Raw genomic sequence first — 13986 nt, 5'->3', positions numbered from 1 at the left:
GTACAAAGGGGTCCCAATTAGACTATCAGCTGACTTCTCAAGGGAGACCCTACAGGCAAGAAGGGACTGGCAAGAAATATTCAAAGTAATGAAAATCCAAAACCTACAACCACGAATACTCTATCCAGCGAAATTGTCATTCAGAATAGAAGGACAGAGAAAGTGTTTCCAGGACAAAATAAAACTGAAAGAGTTCATTAGATCCAAACCACTGTTATATGAGATGTTAAAGGGACTGGTTTAGAAAAAGGAGGATCAAGACAATGAAATCTAAAATGAAAACTACATCACAAGAAACAACAGAAGCTAGGGAATTGAAACAAAGACGAACTAAACAGGCAATGAGAGTGGAAAAAGAACTATAGGTACGGGGAACATATTGGGGGGAGGTCAACAGGGAGGGGGAATGGGGAGAGGGAGGGAGATGATATAGGAATTAAGGATCATGGTAGGAGGGAATGGAATAGACAGAGAGAGGTTGAGAAGAACTGTATGCACAACTAATGGACATGATCTAAAAGGGGGGGACAACTGGAGGGAGGGGGGCCATCGGGTGGAGGGGAGCAGAGGGAAGGGAAATTGGCACAAATGTAATATTATAATCAATAAAACACATTAAAAAAATAAAGGAGAAGAGATAGAAAAAAAAAAAGAATATGTTAGAAGAAATTTCCATAGAAAGCACAGGATCAAACCAGTGATTTAGAAGACAAGGTAGCAAAAAACTCTTTATCAACAACAAGAAAAAAAATTGAAAAAATGAACGTTGTTTAAGGGGCTCTGGATCAATATGTAAGGTAAAAACATCCTCATCATAGAGGTACTAAAGAAGAAGGCAGCAAGGGATTGAGAACCTATTTGAAGAAATATTGAACGAAAAGTTCCCTAATCTGGTGAACAAAAAAGATACACAGTGTAGGAAGCTCAGAGAGTCCCAAACAAAATAAATTTTAAAATGTCCACAGTAAGACATCATAATTTAAATGCCAAAGGTTAAAGACAAGTAGTAAATATTAAAAGCAGCAAGAGAAAGACAGTTAACTACAAGGGAGTTTCCATAAAACTGTTAGCTGTTTTCTCAACAGAAATATTTCAGGCCAGAAGAAACCTTCATGACATATTCAAAGTGATGAAAAATAAGGACCTATAACCAAGACTACTCTACTCAAAAAAGCTATCATTTTAAAAAGAAGAAAAAATAAAGAGCTTCCCAGGCGCGTGTGCACGCGCACGCACACACACACAAGAACCCTAAAGGAGTCTTTACCACAATATAGGAATTACAAAATGTTAAAGAAACTTCATTAAATAAAAAAAAGAAAAGAGCATACGTATAAAGAATAAAATGGTGATAAGTAATTACTTTAAATGTAAATGGATAAGTTTTGGTCAGGTGGCTTAGTTGCTTGGCACATCATCTTATACACCAAATGGTTGTGGATTTAACCTTGGGTCATGGCACATAGTTCAGTTAATGTTTGGATCCTCAGTTGGAATGTCTATGAGAGACAACTGATCAATATTTCTCCCTCACGTCTGTCTCATTCTTTCTCTCCCTTTCCTCCTCTTTAAAATCAATTTTAAAAACCATATCATTGAGTAAGGATTAAAAGAAGTGAAAAAACTATAAAGGGATTAAATACTCCAATTAAAGACATAGAGTAGCTGAATGAATAAGAAGATATATATAGACACACACACACATACACATATATGTGTGTGCTGTATACAAGAGACCCACCCTAGAAACGAAGAATCACACAGACTAAAAATAAAGAAGTACACAAAGATATTTCATAAGAATGGAAATGAAAATAAAATCTGGGATAGCAATACTCATATTAGACAAAATAAACGTTAAAACAAAGGCTATAAAAAGAGACAAAGTCCTCTGTCATCTCAAAATCACTTCTCTTGCCTCAAGACATAACTTAAGTTTTCCTTTCTCTTTTACCTCTTATTCGCATCCCAACTATATTAATCTTTTCTCTGTTGTTGATATTGCTGTGATAGATCTCTTTCCTCAGTTTGGTTCCTATATGTTTTCTTCTTTTCCATTTTTTCCTGTTTTCTCTTTCATCGTGTGTGTGTGTGTGTGTGTGTGTGTGTGCGCATGCGTGTGTGCTAAATTTTTGTTTAAACCTAATACTATACATTTTCATTCTCTTACACCATTCCACTTTCTTCCCTCCCTTTTTCATTTATGATGTAAATTTTATTTTCTTTCTCTCTTCACTTTGTCTCTATTCTCTATTCTTAGAATTGCTCCTCCTTCCACTCAGTCAAAATCATTTTTCTTTCAGATAGTCATATCAAATTCATTTTTCATTTCCTATAGTAGTGTTAATGGCTTTATAGCATTATTAATATTGGCTCATTCCTGACTGAGGCGGCTGCCCGAGCTGTGGCGGGAAGCACACAAAGGCTTTCTGGGGACCACAGGCTGCCCCGGAGAGGAGTCGGGAGGAGAGCGGATCTCTGCCCACTGGCAGAGATGGGACTCGACCAAATGGCATTGACACTGAAAGACAGGAGAGAGCGTGCTGCCGGGCAAATGAAAACATAATTCTCCTTTATATTTTTCTATAATGGACGGTGGAGAGGGGAGGAAAGTTTAGGGGTGGTAGGCCATTCTTGAGGAGCACAGATGCAGTGGTGCACTCATCCACCCCGCAACCCTCCCCTTGGGTCACGGGGGTTCGCATAGGGAAGTGTCCTCATTCACTGACCCAGGTGCGCAGGGCTGCGCGTCCAGGTGCCCCTCGGACACAGGCCAACAGCCATAAAATCAGTGACCCAACGGGTGCAGGGAGGGCCCACTGGACACGCAGAAGACTGTGCTCAGTCGCCCCTGTCCAGCCCAGTGGGCGCCAAGCCAAAGTACCAGGCCGGAATCCAGAGTGCAGAGCACTTTCCCAGGCTCGGCGCGTGCCCCCTGAGGAGGTGCGGAACGGTGGGCAGCAGAGACTCACAGACACTCACGTCCACTGAGCACAAGTGTCTGCAGCCCTGCCCTAAGAGGGGAAAGACCAACTCCCGGAACACGGCGCTGCAAGCCTGAGGCTATCTCCCCAGCCGCTTGGGTGCACAGAGGCACTCGAGCCAAAAAACACCTCGAGGGCTTTCTCAGAGCACGGCACAGCCGGCTTTATAGGAGTGCGGCGCGGCAGGCCTGAGCTTAGTTCCCCAGCCGCCTTGGACGCGCACTGATGCTTGAGTGAAAAAAATACCTGGCCAGCTTCCCCAGAGCGAGGCGTGGCCTGCTTTCCTGGAGCGCTGCGTGGCAGACCTGAGGTGGGCTCTTGGCTGCCTTGCATTGCGCCCTGCCGGCCACCTCGCGCACACCACTGCTGCAAGGAATAGGAATCTCTGACCCATCACATTAGACCAGCTGTGGATGCAGAAAAAGAAGACGACACAAGAAGGCTGAACTGAGTAAAAACATTCCTTTTTTTTTTTTTTTTCCTTTTTCTCTTTTTCCTTCTTCTTTTCTTCCTGAAAGAGGAGGGGAGGAGGGAGGAGGGGAAGGAAGGAGGGAAAAACAAACTATATCTCTAATCTGTTTTATATAATCTTTCCTTCTTATCCCTCTTCTTCAATTGTTGTTTATTTGTTTGTGGGCCTAGTTTAGCCTCCCTTTCACTCTAAATAAATAGACTATAACTAATATTTAAATCCAATACTATATAATTCCACTTTCCTACTATATTCTGCACTCTTCCCCCTTTTGTTTTTATAGTTATTAACATACAACGTAAATATTACCTACTGTCTTGCACAGTCTCATCTATTATTAACCTATTATCCCCTCTCTCAAAAATCATATTTTTCCTTCACCAAAACAACCCTTATCTATTCTTCCTATAGTGTAAAAGCTCTAATCTCTCTACATCTATATTAATACTGGTTCGTTGGCTGATGATAGCAGGATAGAGGGTGGGGGATATTTTTGAGGGTGCGGGTCTCCTGCTGGAGCTGTGTGTTTATGTTTTGAACAGCATCTCCACAAAAGAATTCGAGATAAAGTGGATAGAGTGACTCCCATCAACAAACCAGAAGGAATATCCTAACAACAACAACAACAACAAAAAAATCTGAAATATAACCAGACAGCATAAACAAACGATATAAAAGGTACCCCAAGAACATCAGGCTCAGGAGGTCAAAGAGACTGCACCACTGAAACGCCCAGATCTACCATAAAGAATCTCATACCACAAAGGTGGGAAGGCAAAGCAGACAAATCCAAATAACAAAAACAAACAAGAAGAATCCAACATGGTAACACACAGAAAAAAACTCTCAATGAAAAGAAAAGAGGAATCCCCAGAAAGAGAGGTAGATGGAATAGACATAGCCCAAAGGTCAGACATGGAATTCAAAACTATGGTGGTGAAGAAGCTCAATATGCTCGACAACCTTAAAAACAACTATGACAACCTCCAAGGAAGTTACCAACAGCTCCAAGAAAATTACAGGGAACTTGCAGAGAACTACACCAGCATAAAAAAAGACATAGAAACTATCAACAAGAACCAGGAAGAAATGAAGAATGCAATCTCTGAACTGAAAAACACAGTAGAATCAGTCAAAAGCAGACTAAACGAAGCAGAGGATCGGATTAGTGAGTTAGAGGATAATGTAGGTAATAATTCTCAAATGATACAGCAAAATGAAAAAAGATTGAAAAAATATGAACAAGATGTAATGGAATTACAGGATAACATTAGAAAAAATAATTTAAGGATCATAGGAATAAGAGAGGGAGAAGAAAAGGAGCATGGTAATGAACAACTGATAGGAGAAATAGTGACAGAAAATTTTCCAAACCAGATGAGAGAAAAAGTTATGCAAGTCCAAGAAGCAATGAGAGTTCCAACCAAGAGGAACCCCCAAAAACCCTCTCCAAGGCACATCATAGTTAAAATGGCAACATTCCAAGACAAAGAGAGAATCCTAAAAGCAGCAAGAGAAAAACAGCAAATAATTTACAAGGGAGCTCCAATAAGGCTATCGACCGATTTCTCAACAGAAACATTACAAGCCAGAAGGGAATGGTCAAAAATATTTCAAGCAATGAAAAACAAAGGCCTACAACCAATAATACTCTACCCAGCAAGGCTCTCATTAAAAATGGAAGGTGAAATAAGGAGTTTCTCAGACAAAGGAAGACTAAAAAAATACATCTCCACAAAACCAGCATTGCAAGAGATGCTAAAGGGAATATTCTAAGAAAAAAGAAGAGAAAAAACAAAAAGAGGGTAGAGGAACAGAGATACAAAAGCGAAATGAATAAATACATGTCAATAATAATGTTAAATGTAAATGGATTAAGTGCTCCCATTAAAAGACATAGGGTAATGGAATGGATAAGAAAACTGGACCCACATATTTGCTGTCTACAAGAAACACACCTCAAAACAGAAGATTTACATAGACTGAAAGTAAAGGGATATAAAAATATATTCCAAGCAAATGGACCTGAAAAAAAAGCTGGGGTAGCAGTCCTCATATCAGACAAAACGGATTTCAAAGCAAGGGCAATAAAAAGAGACAAAGAAGGACATTTCATAATACTGAAAGGAACGATTCATCAAGAAGATATAACACTGATAAACATATATGCACCCAACATAGGAGCACACAAATACATAAAGCAAATACTAGAAGACCACAAGAAGGATATTAACAACAACACACTCACAGTAGGGGACTTCAACACTCCATTATCAACAATAGACAGATCATCCAAGCAAAGAATCACCAAAGATATACAGGCATTGAACAACACACTAAACCACATGGACTTAACTGATATATATAGAACTTTTCACCCCAAAGAAGCAAAGTATACATTCTTTTCAAAGACAGATGGGACATTTTCAAAGATAGACCACATGATAGGACACAAAACAAGCCTCAACAAATTCAAGAAAATTGAAATCATATCAAGCATCTTTTCAGACCACAATGCCTTGAAACTAAAAATCAACCTCAGGGAAAAAAATCAAAGACACCCAAACTCATGGAGAATGAATAACATGGTCTTAAATAACGAATGGGTTAACAATGACATCAAAGAGGAAATCAAGAAATTTCTAGAAACTAATGACAATGAACACACAACAGCCCAAAACCTATGGGACACAGCAAAAGCAGTCCTAAGAGGGAAGTTCATAGCAATACAGGCATATCTGAAAAGGCTAGAAGAATCTCAAATAAAAAACCTAACCATAAAGCTACAAGAACTAGAACAGCAACAACAAACAAAGCCTAGGGCAAAAAGAAGAAAGGAAATCATCAAGATCAAAACAGAATTAAATGACATAGAAACTAAACGAACAATCCAAAAAATCAACAAAACTAGGAGCTGGTTCTTTGAAAAAATAAACAAAATTGACAAGTCTCTAGCCAGGCTCATTAAGAAAAAAAGGGAGAAGACCCAAACAAACAAAATCAGAAATCAAAGAGGAGAAATCATGACTGATACCTCAGAAATACAAACAATTATAAGAAATTACTACAAACAACTATTTGGCAAGAAATTTGACAACCAAGTAGAAATGTACAGATTTCTAGAAACATATAACCTTCCAAAACTGAATCAAGAAGAAGTAGAAAGTCTCAACAGACCAATAACAAAGAAGGAAATTGAAACAGTAATCCAAAATCTCCCTGCACACAAAAGCCCTGGACCGGATGGCTTCACAGGCGAATTTTACAAAAATTTTAAGGAAGAACTAATGCCTACCTTCCTCAAACTATTCCAGAAAATCCAAGAAGAGGGAAAAATCCCAAACTCTTTCTATGAAGCCAGTATTACCCTAATCCCCAAACCAGGTCAAGACACAGCAAAGAAAGAAAACTACAGGCCAATATCACTGATGAACATAGATGCTAAAATCCTCAATAAAATTTTGGCCAACTGGATCCAACAATACATCAAAAAGATCATACACCATGATCAAGTGAGATTCATCCCAGGGATGCAAGGATGGTTTAATATTCGCAAATCAATAAATATAATACATCACCTAAACAAAATGAAAGACAAAAATCACATGATAATATCTATAGATGCAGAAAAAGCGTTTGATAAAGTACTACACCCATTTATGTTGAAAACACTCAGCAAAATGGGAATAGAGTGAGCATACCTTAACATAATTAAGGCTATATATGAGAAGCCTGAAGCCAACATCATACTCAATGGACAAAAACTGAAAGCATTCTCCCTGAAATCAGGAACTAGACAAGGCTGTCCACTCTCTCCACTTCTATTCAACATAGTGTTGGAAGTCCTAGCTACAGCAATCAGACAAGAAAAAGAAATAAAAGGCATCCAAATTGGGAAAGAAGAAGTAAAACTATCACTATTTGCAGACGACATGATAGTATACCTAGAAAACCCTATAAACTCCACTAAAAGACTACTTGATATAATAAGTGGATTTGGCAAAATAGCAGGGCACAAAATAAATATACAGAAATCTAAGGCATTTATGTACACCAACAATAAAATATCAGAGACAGAAGCAAAAAGAAAATACCATTTACTGTAGCAACAAGAAAAATAAAGTACCTAGTAATAAACTTAACCAAAGAGATAAAAGACCTGTACACTGAAAATTATGCAACATTGAAGAAAGAAATTAAGGAAGATACAATTAAATGGAGGCAAATACCATGTTCTTGGGTGGGAAGAATCAACATCATCAAAATGGCCTTACTACCCAAAGCAATTTACAGATTCAATGCAATCCTTATTAAAATACCAATGACATATTTCATTGACCTAGAACAAATTCTCCAAAAATTCATATGGAACCAAAAAAGACCCCGAAGAGCAAAAGCAATCTTGAAACAGAAGAACACAGCAGGAGGAATCACAATACTAGACATCAAACAATACTACAAAGCCACTGTGATCAAAACAGTCTGGTACTGGCATAAGAACAGACATATAGATCAGTGGAACAGAATTGAAAGCCCAGAAATAAACCCAGGCCTCTATGGTCAACTAATCTTTGATAAAGGAGGAAGGAACATAAAATGGAGTGAGAAGAGCCTCTTTAACAAATGGTGCTGGGAGAACTGGACAGGGACGTGAAAAAAGATGAAACTAGACCACCAATTTACACCACACATGAGAATAAACTCAAGATGGATTAAAGACTTAAATATAAGCCGTGACACCATAAAAGTCCTAGAGGAAAACATAGGCAGGAAAATTTCAGATATCTCACGTAACAATATCTTCATGGATACATCTCCCAAGGCAAGAGAAATAAAGGAAAAAATAAACAAGTGGGACTACATCAAACTAAAAAGTTTCTGCTTATCAAAAGAAAACATCAGCAAGATGAAAAAGAAACCAACCATATGGGAAAACATATTTGCCAATGATATCACAGACAGGGGGCTGATCTCCAAAATATATAAAGAGCTTATACGACTCAACATCAAGAAACCAAACAACCCAATTAAAAAATGGGCAAAGGACCTGAACAAACACTTCTCTGAAGAGGACATACAGAAGGTCCATAGGCACATGAAAAAATGCTCAACATCATTGCCTATCAGAGAGATGCAAGTAAAAACCACAATGAGATACCACCTTACACCTGTCAGAATGGCCATCATCAACAAATCAAGAAACAATCGGTGCTGGCGAGGATGTGGAGAAACGGGAACCCTACTGCACTGTTGGTGGGAATGCAGACCGGTGCAGCCACTATGGAAAACAGTATGGAATTACCTCAAAAAACTAAAAATGGAACTGCCATTTGAACCAGTGATTCCACTGCTAGGATTATACCCGAAAAATCCTGAAACTCTAATTCAAGAGAACTTATGCACCCCTATGTTCATAGCAGTCCTGTTTACAATAGCTAAGTGCTTAAACAGCCTAGGTGCCCGTCTGTGGATGAGTGGATCAAAAAACTGTCGTACATCTACACAATGGAATACTATGTAGCAGAAAGAAAGAAGGAACTCCTGCCATTTGCGACAAAATGGATGGAATTAGAGAGAATTATGCTTAGTGAAATAAGCCAAGCAAAGAAAGCAAAATACCATATGATATCACCCAATACAGGAAACTAAAGAGCAACACAAACAAACGAACTAAATAGGCAAAGACTAGAATAGTAGTCAGTAGGGGGGGAGGGGGGAGGGAGAGAAGAGGGATAAGTAAGGAAAAGGTCTAGTCAAGGAACGTATATGAATGACTCAATGACATGGACAACGGGGAGGGATACAATTGTGGGAGAAGGGATGGGCTGGGAGGAAGGAGCAATGGGGGAAAAATGGGACAACTGTAATTGAACAACCAAAAAATAAAATTAAAAAAATTAATATTGGCTCATTTGTAGCTAATAGTGTGGTTTTTAGTGGGGGTTAGTTTTGCAGGTGTGGTTTTGTTTCCTGGGCACCTGTACAACAATGTAAAAGACGTAGTGAACAGAGTGACTGTCAGTCAGTCAGCCAGAGCGAAAGACCCACAAAATAAAAACCCAATGACCAAAACAAAATTACAACTAGACAGCCCACATAGCTAAGATAAAGGGCATTCCAAGAACATCAAGCTCAGATCAAGGAGACTGCACCACTGAGTCCCAGAGGTTTCTTACCACAGAAGGCCATACCACAAAGACAAGGAGTCAAGCAGTTCAATTTAAGACATGGAAACAAACGAGAAGAGTCACCTAAAATGGGGAGACAAAGAAACAACCCCCAACTGAAAGAAAAGGAAGAATGTCCAGTAAAGGTGCTAATAGAAATAGAAGCATGCAAACTATCAGACATTGAGTTCAAAACAATGGTTATAAGGAGCTCAGTGAGAACTACAAAGAATTTCAGGGGAGCTACAGGAACTTACTGTAAACTACATCATCATGAAAATCACATAGACACTATCAATAAGAGGCAGGAGAAAATAAACAATACACTATCTGAAATGAAAAATACAGTAGAAGAATTAAAGGCAGGCTAGGTGAAGCAAAGAATCAAATCAGTGAACTGAAAAACAAGGTAGAAGAAAATTCCCAAACGGAGTAACAACAACAAACAAAAAGACTAAAAAAAAACAAAGAGGGTTTAAGGGAGCTGCAGGACAATATGAAATGAAATAATACCTGCATTATAGGGATACCAGAGGAGAAGAGAAGTATAGAAAACTTACCTGAGAAAATAATGACAGAAAAAGTTTCTAACTTGATGAGATAAAGTCATGTAAGTCCAGGGAACACAGAAGGGAACACAAAGAGTTCACTCCAAGACACATAATAATTAAAATGGAAAAATTTAAAGAGAGAGAATCTTAAAGGAAGCAAGAAAGAAACAGCTAGTAACATACCAGGGAACTCCAATGAGGCTATCAACTGATTACTCAACAGAAACACTACAAGCCATAAGGGTATGGCAAGAAATATTCCAAGTAATGATAAACAAAAGCCTACAATTAAGACTACTCTAACCAGCAAGGCTCTCATTTAAAAATGGAAGGCAAAATAAGGAGTTTCCAAGACAAAATAAAAAGACTAAGAGAATACATCTCCACCAAACCAGCATTGCAAAAGATGCTAAAGAGACTGCATTAAGAAGATGAAGAGAGGAGGAAGGCGGGGGGGGGGGGGGCAGGTATAAAAAGAAAAAATAGCAGTGAACAAGTGCCTATCAATAACCTTAAAAGTAAATAGATTAAATACTCCAGTCAAATACATAGGGTAGCAGAATGGTTAAGAATACATAACCCACATTTATGTTGTCTACAAGAGACCCACCTCAGAGCAAAAATACCTACACATACTGAAAGTGAAGCAATGGATAAAAATATCCCAAGCAAACAGACATAAAAAAAAAATGGTAGCAATACTTATATCAAAATATATTTCAAATCAAAGGTCATAAAAGGAGACAAAGAAGGACACTACATGATATGTAAGGGCACAATCCATCAAGAAGACATAACCCTTGTAAACATATATACACCCAACATAGGAGCACCCAAATATATAAGGAAAATCTTAGAGGACTCCAGGAAAGATATAGACAGCAACACACTCATAGTAGAGGATTTTAACACCCCTTTGTTGAATTGAATAGATATTCCATGCAAATAATTAACAAGGATATTGTGCCATTGAACAACACTCTAAATCAAATGAACTTAACTGATATCTACAGAACTTTTCTCTCCAAAGAAGCAAAATACACATTCTTTTAAACTGCATGTGGAATATTTTCAAAGATAGACTACATGGTAGGATGCAAAACAAACCTCAACAAATTCAAGAAAATTGAAATCATATCAAGCATCTTCTTGGATCACAATGGCTTAAAATTAGAAACCAACCTCAAGGAAAAACTCAAAAACATTCAAATACTTGGAGGTTAAATATCATGTTATTCAATAATGAATGTATTATCAAGAAGATAAAGAAGAAATTAAAAATTACCTGTAAATAAATAAAAATAAGCAGCTACTCATAACCTATGAGACACAGCCAAAGCAATCCTGAGAGGGAAGTTTATAACATGACAGGTCTTCCTCAAAAACAAGAAAAATCTCAAATAAATAATCTGACCTTACACCTTAAAGAACTAGGAAAAAAAGTAAAAGAAAAGAAAAAGCTCAGTGTGAGTAGAAAGAAAAAAAATAATCAACATCAGAATGGAAATATATGACATAGAGACTAAGAAAAAATTCAAAAGTCAACAAATTCAGAAGTTGATTCTAAGAAAAGATAAAGAAAAACTGATCAATCTTTAACCAGACTCACCAAGAAAAAAAAAAGAGAGTACCTAAATAAATACAATGAGAAATGGAAAAGGAGAAGGATCAACTGATATCACAGAAATATAGGAAATTGTAAGAAAAATACCATGAGCAACAATATGCCAAGAAATTGGACAACCTGGACAAGATGGATACATTTCTAGAAATATACGATCTTAAAAAAACAGAGTAAGGATGAAGCAGAAAACTAAATAGATGGGTAACAACTAATATAATTGAAGTATAACTTTAAATAACTCCCAACAACAAAAAAAAGTCTTGGACCAGATTGCTTGACAGGCAAATTTTAACAATCACTCAAAGAACTATAACCTATTCTCAAATTATTCAAAAAAAATACAAGAGTAAGAAATACTTCCACTCTCTTTTTAGAAGGCTACTGAGTGTTAAAGTTCCCTACTATGTGTATGTTGCTGTTGATATCCTTCTTGTAGCCTTCTAGTGTTTTTCTTATATATTTGGGTGCTCCTATGTTAGGTAATGCAGCAACACATTAAAAAGATCATACACCACGATCAAGTGGGATTCATCCCAGGGATGCAAGGATGGTTTATTATTCACAAATCAATAAATATAATACACCACTTAAACAAACAGAAAGACAGAAATCACATAATCATATCAATAGATAGGAAAAAAAAGCATTTTATAAAATACAACACCCATTTAGGTTGAAAACACTCAGCAAAATGGAAATAGAGGCAGCATACCTCTACATAATTAAGGCCATATATGAGAAACCTGAAGTCAACATCCCATTCAATGGGTAAAAACTGAAAGCATTCCCCCTGAAATCAGGAGCAAGACAAGGATGTCCACTATCTCCACTCCTATTCAACATAGTGTTGGGAGTTCTATCCACAGCAACCACATAAGAAAAAGAAATAAAAGGCATCCAAATTGGAAAAGAGGAAGTAAAACTGTCATTATTTGCAGATGACATGATAGTATACATAGAAAACCCTATATACTCCACTTAAAAACTACTCAACATAATAAGCAAATTTGGTAAAACAGCAGAGTACAAAGTAAATATACAGAAACGTAAGGCATTTCTGTACAGCAACAATAAAATATCAGAGATAGAAACTTAAAAAAAAACTAATTTACTAGAGCAACAAGGAAAATAAAGTACCTAGGAATAAACTTAACCAAAGAGATAAAAGACCTGTACTTGGAAAACTACATAACACTGAAGAAAGAAATTAAGGAAGATACAAATAAATGAAAGCAAATACCATGTTCATGGATGGGAAGAATCAACATCATTAAAACGTCCATACTACCCAAAGCAATTTATAGATTCAATAAAATCCCTATTAAAATACCAATAATATATTTCACAGACCTACAACAAATACTTCAAAAATTTATATGGAACCAAAAAAGACCCCGAATAGCAAAAGCAATATTGAGACAGCAGAACACAGCAGGAAGAATCACAATACCAGACATAAAACTATGCTACAAAGCCACTGTGATCAAAACAGTATGGTACTGGCATAAGAACAGACATATAGATCAATGGAATAGAATAGAGAGCCCAGAAATAAACCCAGGACTATATGGTCAACTAATACTTGACAAAGGTGGAAGGATCATAAAATGGAGTGAGAAGAGCCTTTTCAACAAATTGTCCTGGGAGAACTGGACAGGGATGTACAAAAAAATAAAACTAGACCACCAACTTACACCACACATAAGAATAAACTCAAGATCGGTCAAAGAATTAAAGGTAAGCCCTGACACCAAACAAGTCCTGGAGTAAAACATAGGCAGGAAATTTTCAGATATCTCACGTAGCAATATTTTTACTGATACATCTCCTAAGGCAAGGGAAATAAAGGAAAAAAATAAACAAATGGGACTACATCAAATAAAGAGTTTCTGCTCAGCAAAAAAAAAAAAAAAAACATTAGCAAGATGAAAAGGAAACCAACCATATGGGAAAACATATTTGCCAATGATATCTCAGACAAGGGATTGATCTAAAAAATATATTAAAAACTTACACATCTCAACACCAAGAAGAGAGACAGTGCAATTAAAAAACTGGCAAAAGACCAGAACAAACACTTTTCCAAGGAAGATACACAGAGGGTCCATAGACACCTGAAAGAATGCTCAACATCACTAACCATCAAAGAAATGCAAATAAAAACCACAATGAGATACCACTTTACACC

Source organism: Furipterus horrens, unplaced genomic scaffold (assembly GCF_987537825.1).
Source record: "Furipterus horrens unplaced genomic scaffold, mFurHor1.1.pri manual_scaffold_9, whole genome shotgun sequence".
Classification (NCBI taxonomy): domain Eukaryota; kingdom Metazoa; phylum Chordata; class Mammalia; order Chiroptera; family Furipteridae; genus Furipterus; species Furipterus horrens.
Note: the sequence above shows the minus strand (reverse complement) of the source record.